Raw genomic sequence first — 19,850 nt, forward strand, 5'->3', positions numbered from 1 at the left:
CAGCATTGTGTGGGGAAAACCCAGCCCATCCAGGACACAGGTACACTCCTCCCACACATGACTCATGCTAATCTCCCACTCACCACCGGGCAGACCCATCCAGACTTCCTGGAGCCTGGCATGCCAGCCAGCTCCAGCCAATCGCACGCCAGCACCCTCACAGCACACGTACAGCCATGTCTAGAAATGGCGCTTCCCCACTAGACACATACAAGCCGCACATACCGTTGCGCAGCATTCACTCTCACGAGTTCACACATACCAGACTCAAGCCTGTACACCCCACGCATCAGGAACTACCAGGGACACATACATTCCCCATGCATTCCTATGGGCGGGCAGGCCTAGCTAAAGCACCAGGGGTTTTTACAAAATGCCTAGCAGTAGTAGCAGCACACCTCAGAAGGCAACACATCCATGTGTTCCCCTACCGCGACGATTGGCTCATAAAAGGCAACTCGTACGCACAGTGTGCCAGCCACACCTCACAGACAATCCAACTACTGCACATTCTAGCATTTTCAATAAATTACCCAAAATCTCATCTACAACCCTCCCACCTACAGCAATATCTGGGAGCAACAATAGACACCTTCGTAGCAAAAGCATATCCAACTCCAACCAGGATAGCCAACATACAATCACTCATTCAAAAATTTCAGCCACAACACTCCCTACCAGCTCGAGTGTTCATGCAGCTTATAGGCATGATGGCCTCCTGCATATTCATCGTCCCTCATACTCGGCTTCACAAATGCGCCCCTTACAAGAATGCCTAGCACGCCAGTGGAACCAAGCTCAAGGACAACTAAAAGACCTAGTGTTGGTAGACAGTCGCACTTACCGCTCTCTGCAGTGGTGGAACCCACAAAACCTTTCCAAGGGGGACTGTTCCAAGAGCCGGTTCCACAGGTAGTACTAACAGCGAACGCATCACTGACAGGTTGGGGAGCCCATCTCCTTCAATATACACTCCTAGGTCTCTGGACAGCCAAACAAAAACACTACATATAAACCACTTAGAATTACCAGCAGTATTCCTAGCAATGAGAGCCTTTCAGAAATACTTACACAACAAGGCTGTGTTAATCCGGACGGACAACATGACAGCCATGTACTACATCCAGAAACAGGGAGGGACACACTCTCTACAACTGTCTCACCTAGCACAGAGAGTATGGAAGTGGGCAATCCCACAAAACATCTATCTCCTGGCAGAACACCTCCCAATGATAGACAACCAGATAGCAGACCTACTAAGCCGACACAGTCTGCATGTACACGAATCGGAGATTCATCCTCAAGTTCTCCAACAATTCTTCCAAAAGTGGGGACATCCAGACATAGATCTGTTTGCCACAAGCGAAAACTCAAAATGCCTGTCCTTTGCCGCCAGGTTCCCACACCCGTTGTCACAAGGCAATGCGATATGGATGAACTGGTCAGGCAGATTTGCGTATGCTTTTCCATCAACCCCAATGATTCCATTAGTGGCACGCAAACTAAGGCAACAGTCACTCACAATGATCCTGGTTGCTCCCACATGGGCACGACAGCCATGGTACACAATGCTCCTAGAACTCTCAGTGGTGCCTCACCAAAGACTGCGCCTCACGCCACAACTGCTAACACAGAACCATGGAGAAATCAGGCACCCAGATCCCAATCAGATGAACCTAGCGATCTGGCTCCTGAGGTCTTAGAGTTCGGATATCTTAACTTGCCTCCAGTCTGTATGAACATTATCAAGGAAGCAAGGCGTCCCACTACCAGAGCATGCTACGCAGCTAAATGGAAAAGATTTGTTATTTATTGAAATAATAACCAAATCAATCCATTGGATGCCTCCATCCAAAATGTAATATGTTACCTGCTACATCTTCAAAGATGTAATCTTGCATACTCATCCATAAGGCTACACCTTGCTGCTATAGCAGCATATATTAAAAACAGACAACATGTGTCCCTATTCAGAATCCCACCTATCAAAGCTTTTATGGAGGGACTTAAAAGAATTATCCCTCCAAAGCATCCACCTTCTGCAGTCTGGAACGTAAACATAGTACTTACCAGACTCATGGTACCCCCTTTTGAACCACTTCATTCATGTGAACTACAATTCTTAACATGGAAGGTGGCATTTTTAATTGCTATTACCTCCCTCAGGCGAGTGAGTGAGCTACAGGCACTAACCATTCAGGAACCTTTCATGCAAGTACACCACAATAAAGTAGTGCTTCGTACAAACTCTAAATGTGTGCCAAAAGTTATATCCACTTTCCACATCAATCAGTCCATAGAATTGCCAGTTTTCTTTCAAAACCCGCAATCCGGTGGTGAAAGATCTCTTCACACACTAGACGTTAAAAGAGCTCTGTTCTATTACGTTGACAGAACAAAATCATTCAGAAAGACAAAGCAACTATTTGTCGCTTTTTCACCACAGCATAAGGGTAATCCCAGTTCCAAAGCAGGAATAGCCAGGTGGATAGTTAAATGCATTCAAAGGGCAAAACGCACTTTAACAGTTCCCCCAAAAGCACACTCAAAGCGCAAAATGGAGGCATCCATGGCTTTCCTAGGAAATATTCCCTTAGAAGACATATGTAGGGCAGCTACATGGTCTACCATACACACTTTCACCAAACACTACTGTGTTGATGTGCAAGCTAAGCAACAAGCTGCCGTAGGCCAGGCTGTCCTTAACTCTTTTTCAAACCACTGCAGCTGATACAGGCGACCACCTCTAGAGGAGAAACTGCTATACAGTGTATGCTACGATATGAATTCGATTCATAAAGGGGGTGGTGATGGACAGAGCATCTGAATTAAGCAGAACACTCCTACCCAGTCAAGAGATCAGGGCTTGATCCATCACTGTTTTTTAGCTCACTGAACCAACCCAGTTCAGAACCTGGCTACATGCAAATTAGTCTGTTCCTGGCCCAATGCATCATGGGAACAGGGCAGACCAAACTACCAAGCCAATTCTTTACTGGAAAGGAAACAAGCTTCCGGGGACCGGTTTCTGGCATTACAGCCGCCTTCGCCCCGGCTTGCTTGAATCCTGATGGTGCAGTGAGCTAGGGACTCATGTCTGAGCATACCCTTCCACTCCTATAGTGGCCAAAACGATTCATAAAGGGGTTGGTGATGGACAGAGCATCTGAATTAAGCAGAACACTCCTACCCAGTCAAGAGATCAGGGCTTGATCCATCACCGTTTTGTAGCTCACTGAACCAACCCAGTTCAGAACCTGGCTACATGCAAATTAGTCTGTTCCTGGCCCAATGCATCATGGGAACAGGGCAGACCAAACTACCAAGCCAATTCTTTACTGGAAAGGAAACAAGCTTCCGTGGACAGGTTTCTGGCATTACAGCCGTCTTCGGCCCGGCTTGCTTGAATCCTGACGGGCTGAACTTCAAAGACTGGTATGTAAAGCAGACACAACACAAATAAAAATCCCACACCAATTTATAAAAATAGGTAATGTTTTTATCTTTTTAATGACACCAAAACGAAAAAAATCCACTCTAGGGAACCAGAGATATGAATTTTTGAAGATTAGTCACTTTCTAGTGCTTAGAAACCAACAGTGCCCCTTTTAGTCATTTGGTTTTCTCTGTCAGGGACACACCTTTATAAATTGTTCTGAAGAATTTTCTCACCACTGGTGGGCCGCCTTCTTCAGCAAGCGGGGTCCAGTTAGAACACCTTCCTGGAGTTCTGCTTGCGGGTCCCAAAGTATCCCAACAAACAATCCAAGGTTCTGGAATCTCCAAGAGGGTCCTTGAAAGAGTGAAACTTCAATTCCGCAATCCACTTGAACAAAACCCTTACAAATCCTCTGGTACTTCAGGCTTTGTGGTGCTGTCCAGGTGAGCTCTGTTAACATGTAGCTTGCATGGAGTTCAACTCTTGAGTCCTTTGGCAGCAAGGTAATCCACAGGGCTGCAGTTTCACTTGGTGCAGTCTCCTGAGGTCAGGCCTTAGAGTTCGCTGCACAGCAAAGTCTTTTCAGCAGGGCACTTCTTGCTTCAGTAAGTTTCAAGCAGCAGATCTGGAGGGCTCTGCCCCTCTCAGATACGTATTCAAAATTCTCTGGGTCAAGCACCAGGTCACTGCTGGCCAATGAGAGCAGGGCAACTCCTCATAGTTATGACCACATCCTGTAGAGTGTGACATTAGTTTGTCCCAGAGTGCATCATTCTTCCAAATCCATAATGGCTGATTTTCCAGCAGGGAGGTAAGAGCTGACTAAACACACCCCCTGGGATGGCTCATTTCCATAGACTCTCCCCCTACCATCTGCACATACCTTCCTTAAGCCTAGCCCTGACTCTGTGTCAGGAGTGTCAGATTGAAACTGAAACCCAGGCCTCCCCTCTGCCTTTGAAGAGGATGGTTTACAACTCCACCCCCCCCCCCTCCCCCTTCCTGGCATTCCTATGGACCAGCAAACTGCCCTCCCAGCAGAGGGGTTCTTTATCACCTCTTCAAAGCAGCCTGGCTAATCCACTTAACTCTGACCAATCATGACAGACCACTGAAAGGCTGAATTTAGACTTACAAATAAGAAAATCTTAAAACTTTTTGTATGTACACTTTAGGAGAAATTCAACAATATCATATTGTTGGATTTACTACTACCATTCTGGGAAGTCTTTGAATGGTCCGGCTAGTCCTCTCCTATCAATATTTATTAATCAATAACTTTCTACCTTGTTAACCTATGGGCCATTGGGTTTGCAATGGGGAAAATGACTGGGGCCACTTTTCTAGCACCAGGTCTTATAAAACCATATTTTATAAGTATTTCCCTAATTTCTACAGGACCCCCCACCCCCTGTGCAACTAGGGGAGACTTCAGGGGTTCTGAATCTGCAGAAATATTGTAGATTTTCCATATCCAGTTCTTCTAACATCGAAGTCGAATTTGAGCAGCTCTTTAATACAACGTGGGGAGTGAAATGTAAAATTTCACTTTATCCAGGCATATACATACTCATTTTATATGGTCATACCTTATAGACAACTGACCCCCCCTCGTCCCTAGGTATCCCAGGGGTGACCCTGTGGGTCCCTAATATGCCAAAACATGGTAGGGTTTTCATTTGTAAGGGCTCCTACCCCCAAAGTCGAGTTTGGGCACAATTTAAGGTTTAAAAGCTGTCCTGGCAACCAGTGCTGCTTTTAAACTGACCTCCGGCTTCAGCACTGCACACATGCTGGTGCAGAAAATCTGCTGGCCTCTAAACTGCCATGCCCCAGGATACTGGAGACTTTTAGGTAGTTTCAATCCCCTGCCCTATTACATACTAGGGGCTTATGGGGTGGGGCATTGCCAATTACAGGGTACCCCACCATACCATAGTATACCCTTGTGTATGCTGGGTGTCTTAACTGTATTCTAATGTGTTCCTTTTAGCTTGGGACTGGTTAAACAGAGCCCAGGGTCAGTCAGAGTCAGTTGCCACCAGTTCCAGTCAGCAAAAAGTCTGGGGGTGCCCAGGGCACAGGATGACTTTGCAACACTCCTCCTTTGTACAATAGTGCACATGGGTGTCAACTCCATATTCAGATTCGTCATCGGGCTCGGATGTGTTCGCTGCGTTCCAGTTCGGTGTTGTTACCAATTTAACTTTCTACACGCAATCCTTACCCTTCTTCGGTATTGTTTTCTATCGCGTTTTCCCTTTCGACGCGCATCTCTACAAGCTTGTATTTCGGTTCCTGTCGTCGAAGCAGGCCTTAGGGCCTATCTGAGCCATCAGGCCTTTTTGGCTCATGGAAAGGACTCCCTTCAGAAGGTCCTCAATGTGGATCCAAGTTTCCACACGCCGATCTTCATGAGGTGTGTAACCTCTGCCTTTCACCTGAGCACGGGGCCAAAGACTGTCCGGCTTGCGCCTCTTTCCACTCCAAGAAAACCATCAAGAGATCGTCGAGCTCGAAGAAGCATGGCTCGATAGTCGACATTGATACCGGACGACATCTTCCAGGAAGGCATTGATGAGCAGGAGCAGATGGAAGAAGGCACCTTCAGCGCCTCCAAAGCTGAGGAATCCGACATCAAAGACATCACCGCTGGGCAATGGGTTGTAAGTACTGACATCAACCCCTACCCCCTTCCCCCCCACCCCCCACCCATTCAAAGGCTTCGGTAACACCTTTGCCTTCGGGCCTAGGTGCACACTGGGATAAAACTTTACACGCTACACCTTCGGGCCCGGCAAAGAAGTCTACACATAAGCCTTCAGGCCACACGGGATCGAGCCAGCCTACCATCGGTGCCAAAACCCCATCCTCGGCACCGACAAAAGAGAAACTGAAAGACAAACCATTGTCTTCGTCCGGGCCGAAGCCTGGTTCCACATCGGCGCATTCGGTACCAAAACCTATAGAGACTGAACCTTCGGATCCGAAAAAATCTTCAAAACCAAAGAAGCCACCAGTTCCGAAAACTATTAATCAACCTTTGGATCCCCAAAATTCGTCAGAACCAAAAAAACAACTGGTTCCAAAAACATCTGACACAGACACCTCGGATCCCAAAAAATCATCGGAGCCGACCAAGCAACCGGTTCCACAGACTCCAAGCAAACCTTCGAACCCAACAAAGCTCCTTATTCGAAACTGAAGGAGCATAAGACCGCTCCAAAAACGGTGCCACACAAACATTCGGACCAGAAAAAATCTGCACCGAAGCACCATACTTCAGAGGAGGAGCTTTTTCGACCCGATCCTACACAAAAAACTCTAGAAATAGACCCAGAAGCAGGTAATTTTAGAATTAGTCCTTCAAACAAAAGGAAAATGGAGAAACCTACACCACCTCCAATTCCTTCAAAGAAAAAAGACATTGCTACTTCCCCTTTAAGGGTTCCTTCTATACCACCTCCTTCACAGTACATTTCTCCTATTCCATCTCCAGTACTCTCCTATTCCATCTCCAGTACCCACAGAATCTCCTCCACCTCCAGATGATGATAATACCACTATTGACGAAAGGGATAATGAACCTCTAGGAGAACCTAGTCATCATTACATCCCAAATGACCCATGGAAAAATTATGGGGCACCAGACGTTCCTAATGTACCACAAGAGGATGTCTACCCATCTAGACCATCCCCTCTAGAGGACACTATAGGCTTCACCCACCTAATACACAGGGCTGCAGAATAGCACAGGGTAAGTTTACATACATACCCCATAAAATAAGACTTCCTCATGGACACTTTTGCAACATCTCAAAGGTCCACCTCCATTCTACCAATGTTGAAAGGGGTAAATAAACATGCTCCTGAAGTCTTTAACCCTTAAGTACTTCTGTCGGCCGTTGAACGTCGCGAGCACTTCCTCCGTAGTGCTGCGCACGTCCAACGGCCGACGCGGCCCCGTCTGTTTTTGAGGAAGTGCCGCACTGCCGCGGAATCTCTGCTGCGGCCAACGGGTTAAAGACCCCGTAAGGACTAGAGTCATTCACCCTAGAATAGAAAAAAAGTACAAGCCTGCCCCAACTGACTCTGCATACATTAAACGACCGCTTCGCTTAGATTCCTAGGGTTGTTTCCAACGCCAGAAAAAGGGCCAACTCTCAAACCTCAGGCGATGCTCCACCACCTGACAAGGAATCAAAACTCTTGGACACATCTGCCAAAAGAACAGCGTCACAAGCAGCCAACATATGGAGGATTACCAACACACAGGCTATTCTAGCTAGGTACGATAGGGCGCACTATGATGAACTAGAGACCCTACTACAACACCTTCCAGATCAATATAAGACTAGAGCCCATGATCTCATATAAGAAGGTAAACTAGTAACCAATACCTCCATTCGATGTGCTCTAGATGCAGCAGATATAGCCTCCTGAGCCATTAATACCAGTGTCCTTTTACGTAGATATGCCTGGCTATGAATATCAGGGTTTAAACCGGAGGTTCAGACTACCATACTGAACCAACCAAGAACACTTCTTTGGACCTACGGTGGATTCATCTTTAGAAAAGATGAAAAAAGATACTGATACCGCCAAATCAATGGGAGCCTTGCAATCGCAACCTCCCAGAAGTTCCTTTTGTCGCTCTTCTTATAGGGGCGCCTCTAGAGACTTGAACACAGATAACTCCTCCACTTCATATAAAAGCCCTACACCAACCTCCTCTACCAGAGGTTATTACAGAGGAGGCTACAGAGGCAATAACAGCAAAGGTAAAGGCAAAACTACCAATACTAGTACCGCCACCACCTCCAAACAATGACTTCCCGCCGCTCCCCCCGGACCATTATACTCCGGTCGGGGGAAGATTAACCCAGTTCCTACCTGTGTGGAACAATATCACCACGGACAGGTGGGTGAGACAAATCATCCAATCTCTTTATTGCCTGGAGCTCTCTGCGACTCCCCCCAACATACCACCCAAACAGCGCCCATTGTCAACAGAACATTTAACTCTTCTAAAACAAGAGGTGCTTTCCCTAATGCGCAAACATGCAATAGAACCAGTTCCTCTTCACCATCAAAACACAGGAGTTTACTTCCTGTATTTTCTGATGAAACCCTGAAACCCGTCTTAGACCTCAGACTATTAAACTATACATACGATCAGACCGGTTTCACATGGTCACTCTTCAACAGGTCCTTCCTCTACTCAAACACGGCGATTTCCTTGCCACTTTAGATCTCAAGGACCGCTACTTCCACATTCCCATTCACCCTGCTCACAGGAAATATCTTCGGGTTTGTAGTAGACGGTCAGCATTATCAATACAAGGTTCTCCCATTCCGAGTTACCACAGCACCCAGAGTATTCAAAAAATGTCTAGCAGTAGTAGCAGCCCACTTAAGACAACAAATTCACTTCTTCCCATACTTGGACGACTTGCTGATAAAAGCCAAGTCACATACCCAGTGTGTAAATCACACACACATACACACAGCACAATCCAACTACTTCACGACTTAGAGTTTACAATAAATCTCCCAAAATCTCACCTCCAACCATCCTGCATCCAACAATATCTAAGTGCCACAAAAGACACCTCAAAAGGCCTTGCATATCCCAATCCAGCCAGGATAGCAAGTATGCAGGCCCTTATAACAAAATCCCAACCCCAACACTCACTGCCAGCTTGAGTGTTTATGCAACTAATAGGGATGATGGCCTCTTGCATATTCATAGTACCTCATGCAAGACTCCAGATACGTCCCTTACAGGAATGCTTAGCACGTCAGTGGAACCAAGCTCAAGGTCAGTTAACGGATCTGGTGTTAGTGGACAGCCGCACACATCACTCTCTGCAGTGGTAGAACACCCAAAACCTTTCCAACGGGCAACTGATCCTAGAGCTGGTTCTACTAATCGTGTTAACAGCAGACGCATCGCTCACTGGCTGGGGAGCTCATCTACTACATCACACCATACAGGGCAGGTGGACACCACAGCAAAAGCTACTCCACATCAATCATTTGGAGCTGCGAGCAATATTTCTGGCATTAAAAGCATTCCAGAAACACGTATCAAACAAAGCTGTTTTAGTCTGGACGGATTATATAACAGCAATATATTATCTACAAAAACAAGGGGGGGGACGCACTCTCTGCAGCTTTCTCAACTAGCACAGAGCATATGAGAGGGCACTTCCTCAAACATATTTCTTTTAGCCCAACACCTTCCAGGAATACAGAATCAGATGGCAGATCTGTTAAGTCGTCGGACACAACAGATTCACGAGTGGGAACTTCATCCACAGGTCCTTCACCCATTTTTCCAAATGTGGGGGCATCCAGAGATAGATCTCTTCACCACACATTTAAACACAAAATGCCCAAGCTTTACCGCCAGATATCCACACCCATTGTCCAAAGGCACTGCGATATGGATGACTTGGTCAGACAGATTTGCCTACGCTTTTCCGCCTCTCTCACTCATTCCACTAGTGGTTCGCAAGCTGCAACAACAGTCACTAACACTGATCCTAGTTGCTCCAACATGGGCCAGACAACCCTGGTACACGCCCTTGCTGGAACTATTAGTAGTCCTGCATCAAAAAATACAGCTCTCCCCACAACTGTTAACACAGAACCATGGAGAGATCAGACACCCAGATCCAGCACAGCTCAACCTAGTGATCTGGATCCTGAAGTCCTAGAATGTGGTTATCTCAATATTCCACCTGATTGTATGAATGTCATTAAAGAAGCTAGGCATCCCACCACTAGAGCCTGCTATGCAGCCAAGTGGAAAGGATTTGTCTCAGGAGAGTCAGTGAGCTACAGGCACTAACTATTCAAGAACCATTTTTACAACTCCATCATAACAAAGTGGTTCTCAGAACAAATCCCAAATTCCTTCTAAAAGTTATTACTCCCTTCCATCTCAACCAGTCTGTAGAGTTGTCAGTATTCTTCTTGCAACCACAAACCGCTCCTCCCCCCAGGATGGGCAGGGGAAGCTTCAAAGGCATGCCGCCTTTGTGAGCTTCTCCAGGCCACTTGCTGTACTCGGCAAATGGCCCCCACCGGTTCTGACCCCCAATCTGGCGGGAAGACAGTTGGGAAACCCTAAGTGAGGAAAGGGGGTGTGCCAGCCTCTGTCAACCCCACCCCTCAGGTGGGTGAGGCGAGGTGAAGCACAACTCCGGGCTACCGCCATCTTGAGGATGGGGAGCCCTACCAAATCAGAGCTAGGCTCCTGCCCCTCTCCCAGTGGAGAGTGGCAGGATAGGGGGTGTTCTCACCCCAGGACAGGGTCCCGTGGAGAGTGGCAGGATAGGGGGTGTTCTCACCCCAGGACAGGGTCCCGTTGGTCCCTGCCCTTGCCCTACCTGTATCGCCCCTAAATGTAGTATTTAGAGCCACCCTGAACCTTCTTTCCTCGGATCCCGATTATGAAACAAGAAGAAAGAAGACCTGCTGTGCAGCTGCTAACAAGAGGACGACACCAACTGACTTGGCCCCAGCCTTACCGGCCTGTTGATCCTTGAACCTGCTCCTGCTCAAACCCCGGCGTCTCCAGTGGTCAGCAACCTCGAAAACCCCGGAGGACCTGACTGCCTTGCTCATCTAAAGACTGGGACTCTCATGAGCAGTGGTTCTGCTCAAACAGCAACAACCGCTGGTGTCAGCCAGGAACCACAAATCCAGCAAACTCTGCACCTGCCAAGTCCGGCCCGTGCCTGAGTGGACAAAGACCACAAGGACGTCCCCCCGGCGACTGTGACTTGGAATCCAGTGCCCAAGGACCCTCCTCAACACTCCTGACGATGCCTGCAGCCTCACAACAAGAGACCCCCCAAACCGCGACCACCTGAGGGTAAGATTTCCTGACGCCAAAAGACACCCCAGCGTCCCACGACCTTCTGTGCTCAACTCCTGGGTGTCTACCAATCCTCCAAGATACCGAACTTACCTCGAGGTGGTGGTCGCACTTGAAGAATTTCCGTCCCCGAGTCTGCAGCCGTTGTTCAATTTTCAAGTCTCCCATTGAAATCCATTGGGCGTCCGAAGGCCCAAAAGCACCCTGCACCCAGCCGCCCGAGTGCCACTGGGAGTGCAGCATCTACCCTGCTCTACTTCCCCACTTGCCCTGAGTAAGTAACCAGGAGCTCAGCTCCCGCAGCCTAGTGGTCTGCCTGCTAGCAGCCACCAACCGAAGACCCCCTATCCTCCATAGGATAACATTGGGCCTACTCACTCTGCACCTGGCTGCCCCTGTACCCCTGAGGGTATAACAACCGTTCTTACCTGATACTGGGAGACCCCAGAGTCTACCCCCAGAACCTTAACTCTGCCAGCCGAGTAATTACCCAAAGACCGATAACTTGATTTTCTCCATAGGTTAACATTGGCTTGATTTCACTCAGAATTTCTTCTAAGTGTCAAGTTTTTAAACTTAGAAATATTCCTTAAAAATCGTCCGAACATCAAAAACGAATTTACTCACCTGCAATCAGGAGAGATCCCAGTGCTGTATCTTTGTGCTGTTTGATTGGTTCAGATGCTCTGTCCATCACCACCCCCTTTTGTATCTTTGAGCCCAGCACCGAACCTGAAAAGTAATTATAACCGTGATGTTCGAGGCATATGAGCTGCAGATTACACACTGTTGCATAGATCGCCATCTAGTGTTGGGCCCGGATGTTTGCACTTGTTTTTGTCCTGAAAAGTCTTTGAAAGTCACAAGATAGGTGACTCCTCCTTTGGATCACATTGCGCATGGGCATCGGCTCCATCCTTAGATTGTTTTTTTCCGCCATCGGGCTCTGATGTGTTTCCTGCGTACCGGTTTGGAATCGATTCTTATTCGGCACGCAATCCTTCACCCTTTTCGACGGTATTGTCTCAAACACGAGTCTCAACTACTTCCAAGTCTTCGATTCCGGTCATCGACGAAGGCCTTCGGGCCTACCTGGGCCTTATCTTCTGGCTCATGGAAAGGACGCCATTCAAGAAGTGTCCTCAATGTGTGTTGAAGTTTCCCCACACCGATCTCCATGAGGTGTGCAATCTCTGCCTCTCACCGGAGCACGAGGCCAGAGACTGTTCAGCTTGCGCCCCCTTCCGCTCCAAAAAGACAATTCGGGACCGACGAGCTCGAAGGACCATGCCTCGCTCGTCATCTTCGACCCCTGACGACATCTTCCAAAAAGGCGTCGACGTGCCAGAACAGAAGCGGGTCGAAGAAGGCATCAACAGCGATTCCGAAGCCAGAGACTCAGACGTCGAGGACATCACTCCGGCACAGCGGGTCATAAGTACAAACGTCGACTCCGACCCTTCCTCAACACCCTCGAAAAAGGCTTTGGTCTCACCTTCACCTTCGGGCCCAGGTGCACACCGAGAGAATGCTTCCCAGGCCCCGCCTTCGGGCCTGGTAAAGAAGCCGACTAAGCCTTCAGGCGACTCGTGCTCAAGTCAGCCTACCTCTGGTACCGACACACACCTACTGGCACCTAAATAGAAGCCATCCTCTTCCTCATCCATGCCGACCGCTGCTTCGACATCCAAGCACTCGGCGCCGAAAACTGGCACCGGCTCCTCAACACAGAGAACACACTCTGAGCCAACCAAAAAACTGCCACCAAAGGGCCCGACTCCCATGCCTAAGAGCCAAAAAAGGCCTCGGAAAAGAGGAAATAACACGTTCCACCGGCCAAAGAGACTGCAAAAGGTCACGGTGCGAAGCCAAATGAACCTAGAACCGCTATTGAGTCGGTGCCGAAAAAGCCTACGGAACAGAAGACCTCGGCACCGAAGGATCTACCTTCTACAGAGGAACTATTTCGACCAGATCCTACCCAAAAAACTCTTGTAAAGGATCCCAAAACTGGTCACTTGACTCTTAGCTCCAACAAACCACCATTAGATGCGCCTGCACCGGCTCCTCCTACTAAAAAGAGACATCGCAACCTCTCCATTAAGGATCCCTTCTCCTCCTCCTCCTACACCATCCCCAACTCCAGTAGAAGATGATGATGATGTGGATAACACCTCTGATGATACAGGGGGAGGTGCGGACAATGAACCAATAGGGAATCCGAGTCCTCCTTACTCTTCTAACCCTTGGCATGATTATAGCACCCCAGACTTCCCTAACGTTCCACAGGATGACATATACCCCTCTAGGCCTTCCCTCCCCAGAGGACACTATGGGTTTAACCAACTCGTCCATAGAACTGCCCAATACCATGGGGTTGACCTACACACAGACCCTGTGGAGGAAGTTTTTCTCATGGACACTTTTTACACCACACAAAAGTCCATCTCCATTCTACGCATGCTTAAGGGGGTCATTAAGCATGCACCAGAGTTATTCAAAGATCCAGTCTGGGCTCGAGTCATCAACCCCTGGATCGAGAAAAAGTATAAGGCTGCCCCTACAGATCCAGTCTACATTAAAGGCCCCGCACCACTAGACTCGCTTGTAGTCTCCAATGCGTGAAAAAGGGCCAATTCCCAAACATCAGGTGAGGCCCCCCCACCAGATAAGGAGTTTAAACTCCTGGACGCCTCTGGCAAACGGACGGCGTCACAGGCAGCAAACATATGGCGCATAGCCAATACTCAAGCACTATTAGCGAGATATGACAGGGCATATTATGATGAGTTAGAATCCATAATGCGGCATCTCCCAGACAAATATAAAAATAGGGCCAATTAACTCATACAAGAAGGTAAAACTATCACCAATATCTCCATCCGTTGTGCCCGAGATGCGGCAGATACTGCTTCAAGGGCGATTAACACCAGTGTCCTTTTGCGTAGGCATGCCTGGCTTTGCATTTCAGGTTTCAAACCTGAAGTCCAGAGTTCCATCTTCAATCAACCATTCGATGATCAACACCTATTTGGCCCAAACATTGACGTATCCCTTGAGAAAATGAAAAAGGATACCGATACAGCTAAATCTATGGGAGCCTTGCAGTCGCAAGCTCCCAGACGCTCCTTTCGCCGCTCATCCTACAGAAACACTACCAGAGGCTACTCCTCAGATAGCCCCTCCACTTCTTACAAAACCCCTTCCCAATTCACCTTTACTAGAGGCTACCAAAGAGGTGGTTACATGGGTAACAGTAACAAAGGCAGAGGCAAAACTAACAACTCCCGCTCTGCCTCCACCCCTACCCAATGACTTCCCTTCACTTCCCCCACACCATTCCACTCCAGTCGGGGGAAGACTGCAACAATTCCTTCCTGTCTGGACCAACATCACATCAGACAGGTATGTGCAACAAATAATTCAATCGGGTTACTGTCTGAAACGAACAGCTACCCCCCCCCCCAAACATACCACCAAAACAGCGTCCAATGTCACAAGAACATTTGTTACTGCTAAAGCAGGAGGTAATATCCCTCTTACAAAAAAGTGCAATAGAACCAGTTCCCCTGCACCAAAAAAACAAGGGAGTTTACTCCCTGTACTTTCTTATCCCAAAGAAAGATGGCTCTCTAAGGCCTATTCTAGACTTCAGATCCCTAAACCTATACATACAATCAGACCACTTCCACGTGGTCACACTCCAGCAGGTCCTTCCTCTTCTTTCACAAAATGACTTCCTTGCTACCTTAGATCTCGAGGACGCGTATTTCCACATTCCCATTCACAACGCTCACAGATAGTATCTCAGATTTGTAGTAGACAGTCAGTACTACCAATTCAAGGTACTCCCATTTGGAGTCACAACAGCACCACAAGTGTTTACCAAGTGCCTAGCGGTGGTGACAGCACACTTAAGAAGACAACACATTCACGTCTTCCCATATCTCGAAGACTGGCTCATAAAAGCCAGCTCATACAGCCAGTGTGTACAACACACTCACACCACTATCCAACTACTCCACAACCTGGGGTTCACAGTAAACCCCACCAAGTCCCTTCTGCAACCGTCCCACATACAACAATACCTCGGTGCCACAATAAACACCTCAACAGCGCTAGCCTATCCCTCTCCTGCCAGAATAGCAAACATGCAAGCTCTTCTAACAAAATTTCAACCAGAACACTCTCTTCCAGCTCAAGTGTTCATGCAACTCATAGGGATGATGGCCTCTTGCATATTCATAGTGCCTCATGCAAGACTCCAGATGCATCCTCTTCAAGAGTGCTTAGCACGCTAATGGAACCAGGCTGAAGGTCAGTTAATAGATCTAGTGTTGGTGGACGGTCGTAATCACCACTCTCTGCAACGGCGGAACACTAAAAACCTTTCCAAAGGATGACCGTTCTTAGAGGCAGTTCCTCAAATAGTCATGACAGCGGACGCATCGCTCTCTGGCTGGGGAGCTCACCTACTGCAACACACCATGCCGGGCAGGTGGACACCACAACAAAAGTAACTCCACATCAACCACCTGGAGTTACTAGCCATATTCCTAGCCTTAAAAGCATTCCAAAAGCAAATATCAGGCAAGGATCCACGAGTGGGAATTTCATCCACAAGCTATTCAACCGTTCTTTCAGATGTGGGGACAACCTCAGATAGACCTCTTCGCCAGCCGAATGCCCATGCTTCGCCGCCAGATGTCCACACCCACTGTCCAAAGGCAATGCGATGTGTATGAACTGGTCAGACAGATTTGCGTACGGTTTTCCACCTCTCCCACTCATTCCACTAGTGGTGCGCAAACTACAGCAACATTACCTAACTCTCATTCTAGTTGCTCCAACTTGAGCCAGACAACCGTGGTACACCACATTGCTAGAACTTTCCATAGTACCGCACCAAAAGCTATACCTATCTCCATGCCTCTTAACCCAGAACCATGGAGAGATCAGACACCCGGGCCCAGCTCAGCTCATCCTTGCGATTTGGCTCCTGAGGCCCTAGAATTCGGTTACCTTAACCTTCCTCCTGACTGTATGAACGTCATTAAAGAAGGTAGACGTCCCACCACTAGAGCATGCTATGCAGCCAAGTGGAAACGTTTTGTAATATATTGTCATAACAACATCAATCCCCTAGATGTGTCTATCCAACACATCATAGGCTACTTACTACACCTCCAAAGATGTAACTTAGCCTACACGTCTATTAGACTGCATATTGCTGCCATGGCAACATATCTACAAAATAGACAGCATCTATAATTTTTTAGAGTACCTGCCATTAAAGCCTTTATAGAAGGCCTCAAAAGAATAATTCCTCCCAGAGCATCACCTTCACCTGTGTGGAATTTAAACATTGTTCTCACACGGCTAATGGGACCTCCCTTTGAACCTTTACATAAATGTGAGCTACAATTCTTAACATGGAAAGTTGCTTTCCTAGTAGCTATTACTTCTCTACGAAGAGTTAGTGAACTACAAGCACTAACCATTCAGGAACCTTTTCTGCAGATGCATCATAATAAGGTTGTTCTCCGAACTAATCCTAAATTCCTTCCTAAAGTAATTTCTCCCTTCCACCTCAATCAATCTGTGGAACTGCCCATATTTTTCTTGCAGCCACAAACAGTCGCAGGAAAAGAGCTCTTCATACCGTAGATGTCAAAAGAGCATTGCTTTACTCATCGAGAGAACACAACCATTTCGTAAGACCAAACAACTTTTCGTTTCTTTCTCACCACCACACAAAGGCAACCCCATATCAAAATCTGGGATAGCTAGGAGGATTGTCAAATGCATACAAAATTTGCTACCACAAAGCTAAACGTACATTGTCTGTTCCTCCTAAAGCCCACTCTACAAGAAAGATAGGGGCTTCAATGGCATTTTTAGGGAACATTCCCTTAGGTGATGTCTGCAAAGCAGCTACATGGTCTACACTGCACACATTCACAAAACACTATTGTGTAGATGTGCAAACTAAACAATAGGCTACTGTGGGCCAAGCTGTACTCAAAACACTATTTCAAACTACTGCAACAGATACTGGTCGCGGCTAGGAGGGGGCACTGCTATATAATCTATGCAACAGTGTGTAATCTGCAGCTCATATGCCTTGAACGGAAAATGCTACTTACCAGTATGCATCTGTTCTTGGCATGTAGAGCTGCAGAGTTACACACGCCCACCCGCCTCCCCGGCTACCTTTATCTGTTCCAGTATTATCTTAATTAAATACAGCTTACATGGGCATCCTTCCTGTTTCTTGCAAAGCTCCATCATTTCCCTGCTGGCGAAAAACAATCTAAGGATGGAGTTGATGCCCATGCGCAATGTGATCCAAAGGAGTCCCCTATATCGGAACTGCCAAAGACTTTCAGGACAAAAACAAGTGCAAACATCCGGGCCCAACACTAGATGGCGATCTATGCAACAGTGTGTAACTGCAGCTCTAAATGCCAAGAACAGATGCATACTGGTAAGTAGCATTTTCCTTACTGTTAACTCAATTTTCCTCCATATAAATACATTACCTTATTTTAGCCAGAATTTCTCCTAAGTGTCGATTTTCAAAACTTACAAATATTCCTTAAAAATCGCCTGTATAACAAAAACAATTTCTTTCAACAGTTTACAGAAAATGCACCAGGGCTGAATCCAGGATCCAGCCCTGAGTATGTGTGAGAAAGTGAGTTTCTGTTGCAGTACCCCCCACTTTTTGCCTGATACCTGATGCACTTTTCCTTGGTGCGCCCTGGGTCCCTGCCAATCAAGTACCCAGGGCCTGTGTTCCTGCCCTAAAAACTATACTGAAGCCTAAACCCAATTGGCATCTCTGTCCACATGTCAGCCCCTAGTAAATGGTACCCTAGGTACCCAGGGCATTGTGACCAGAGAAGACACCTAAGGGTTGCAGCACTTATTGTGCCACCCTTGGGTGCCCTGTACATTGACACCCACACACGGCCTATGCAGGCTGAGTGTCTAGGTGCAGAACTAAGCAAAAAGTCGACATGGCACACATCCCTGTGTGACCTGCCCACAAACCCACTGCCCTGGCATACATCAGCCACCCCTCTAGCTGGGTGCCATATGCCAGTGGTGTGGGCACAGGTGCCTGAGCCCTGTGCCCCTACAGTACCCAGGGCCATTCCTGGGCACTGTAAGTACAGTGATGCCATTAAGAGTATATGGTGCTGGGAGGTTGTCATTACGAACTCCACAGCACCATAATGGCAACACTGAAGACTGACAAGCGTGGTTTCAAACTTCTCAGCACATTAAACCCACACTGATGCCAGTGTGGGATTTATTGTAAAATGCACTCAACAGGGCATCTTGGAGATGCCTCCTGAAACCTAACCTACAATCCACGTCTTGTCTGAGAGGCTGCCTAGGCTGCAACACACCAGACATGTTGCTGGACCCCTGAGTGGAGATCTCCCCTCTCCCCTGGGCCTGCAACAATGCACATCCTGGGATGAGGTGCCAAGCCTCCTCCCCTAGGATGGGCAGGGGAACCTTCAAAGGCATTCCACCTTTGTGAGCTTCTCCAGACCACTTGCTGTACTCAACAACTGGCCCCTACCAGTTCTGACCCCTGCTCTAGCCGGACGACTGGCAGGAAATGAACCAATTTGACTTCTAGGTTTTGAACTATTATTACAATTGGCTAGCAAACCTCCACTTGAGTGATTCTGATCTCATTCGTCGTGATCTGTGGCTGCTACTTTGGCGCTTTTGAAAGGTGCACCTTTGAAGTCAAGTTGTAATGCTATTGCTTTCTTGACATTTTTCCTGATAACATTGCCTGGAGATGAGCCCTAAATAATCTTTATTTGGCAGGTCAGTAAATAAAGTCTTTTCTAGTTTAAGGAAATTAAGTCGCTTACTGCTTGATTTGATTTATAGTGTCCATTTAAGAAATCAGAAGCAGCTGATAACCTTATAAAGAGTAAGTTAACTGCCATGGGTAACCTACCTGGTGGATATGAGAACTATGACGGATAGTTTAGACCCTCCCATCCTTCTATTTTGAGGCTGTGCATGGTATTATTTATCTTCTCTCTTGTTTTACATGTTACTTTTGTGGGCATGGAAAAAGGATGAAACTGACGTCATTGATGTTTATGATGCATTATGTATAGTGAGTGGTTGATATGACATTTGTGGTGGGGCTGCAAGATTTCACTATTGACTCAGAGGTGCACCACCTGACACACAAAAAGGGGAATATCTATGAAAAGAAATCCACATTCAGTGTGCCAACTGGGAAGGTGCTCAAGTAAAGAATTTACTATAGTTTAGCCTTCAGTAATTGTTACCAAAGTTAAAATACTAATCCATTTGAAGCATGAAATAATTCTTCTTTGATCCTGACACTACCGCTTGTATAATGTGTTGTACCTGTGCTTTCTGACCCCAGATTCCTTCCGTCTTTATTCAACAAACTGACTAATTTTCACTCCAGCTCATCCCTATTGTTCTAATTCTCTGGCAAAACTTTAACTTCTG

The 19,850-nt window shown here is 47.3% G+C and overlaps 1 protein-coding gene across 1 annotated transcript in view; it reads left to right on the forward strand.

Moving 5' to 3' along the window:
- LRP1 (LDL receptor related protein 1) overlaps positions 1-19,850 on the forward strand; it is a 1,472,234-nt gene that overhangs the window by 911,204 nt on the left and 541,180 nt on the right.

This window comes from Lissotriton helveticus, chromosome 1_1, assembly GCF_964261635.1.
Source record: "Lissotriton helveticus chromosome 1_1, aLisHel1.1, whole genome shotgun sequence".
NCBI classification, from domain to species: Eukaryota; Metazoa; Chordata; class Amphibia; order Caudata; family Salamandridae; genus Lissotriton; species Lissotriton helveticus.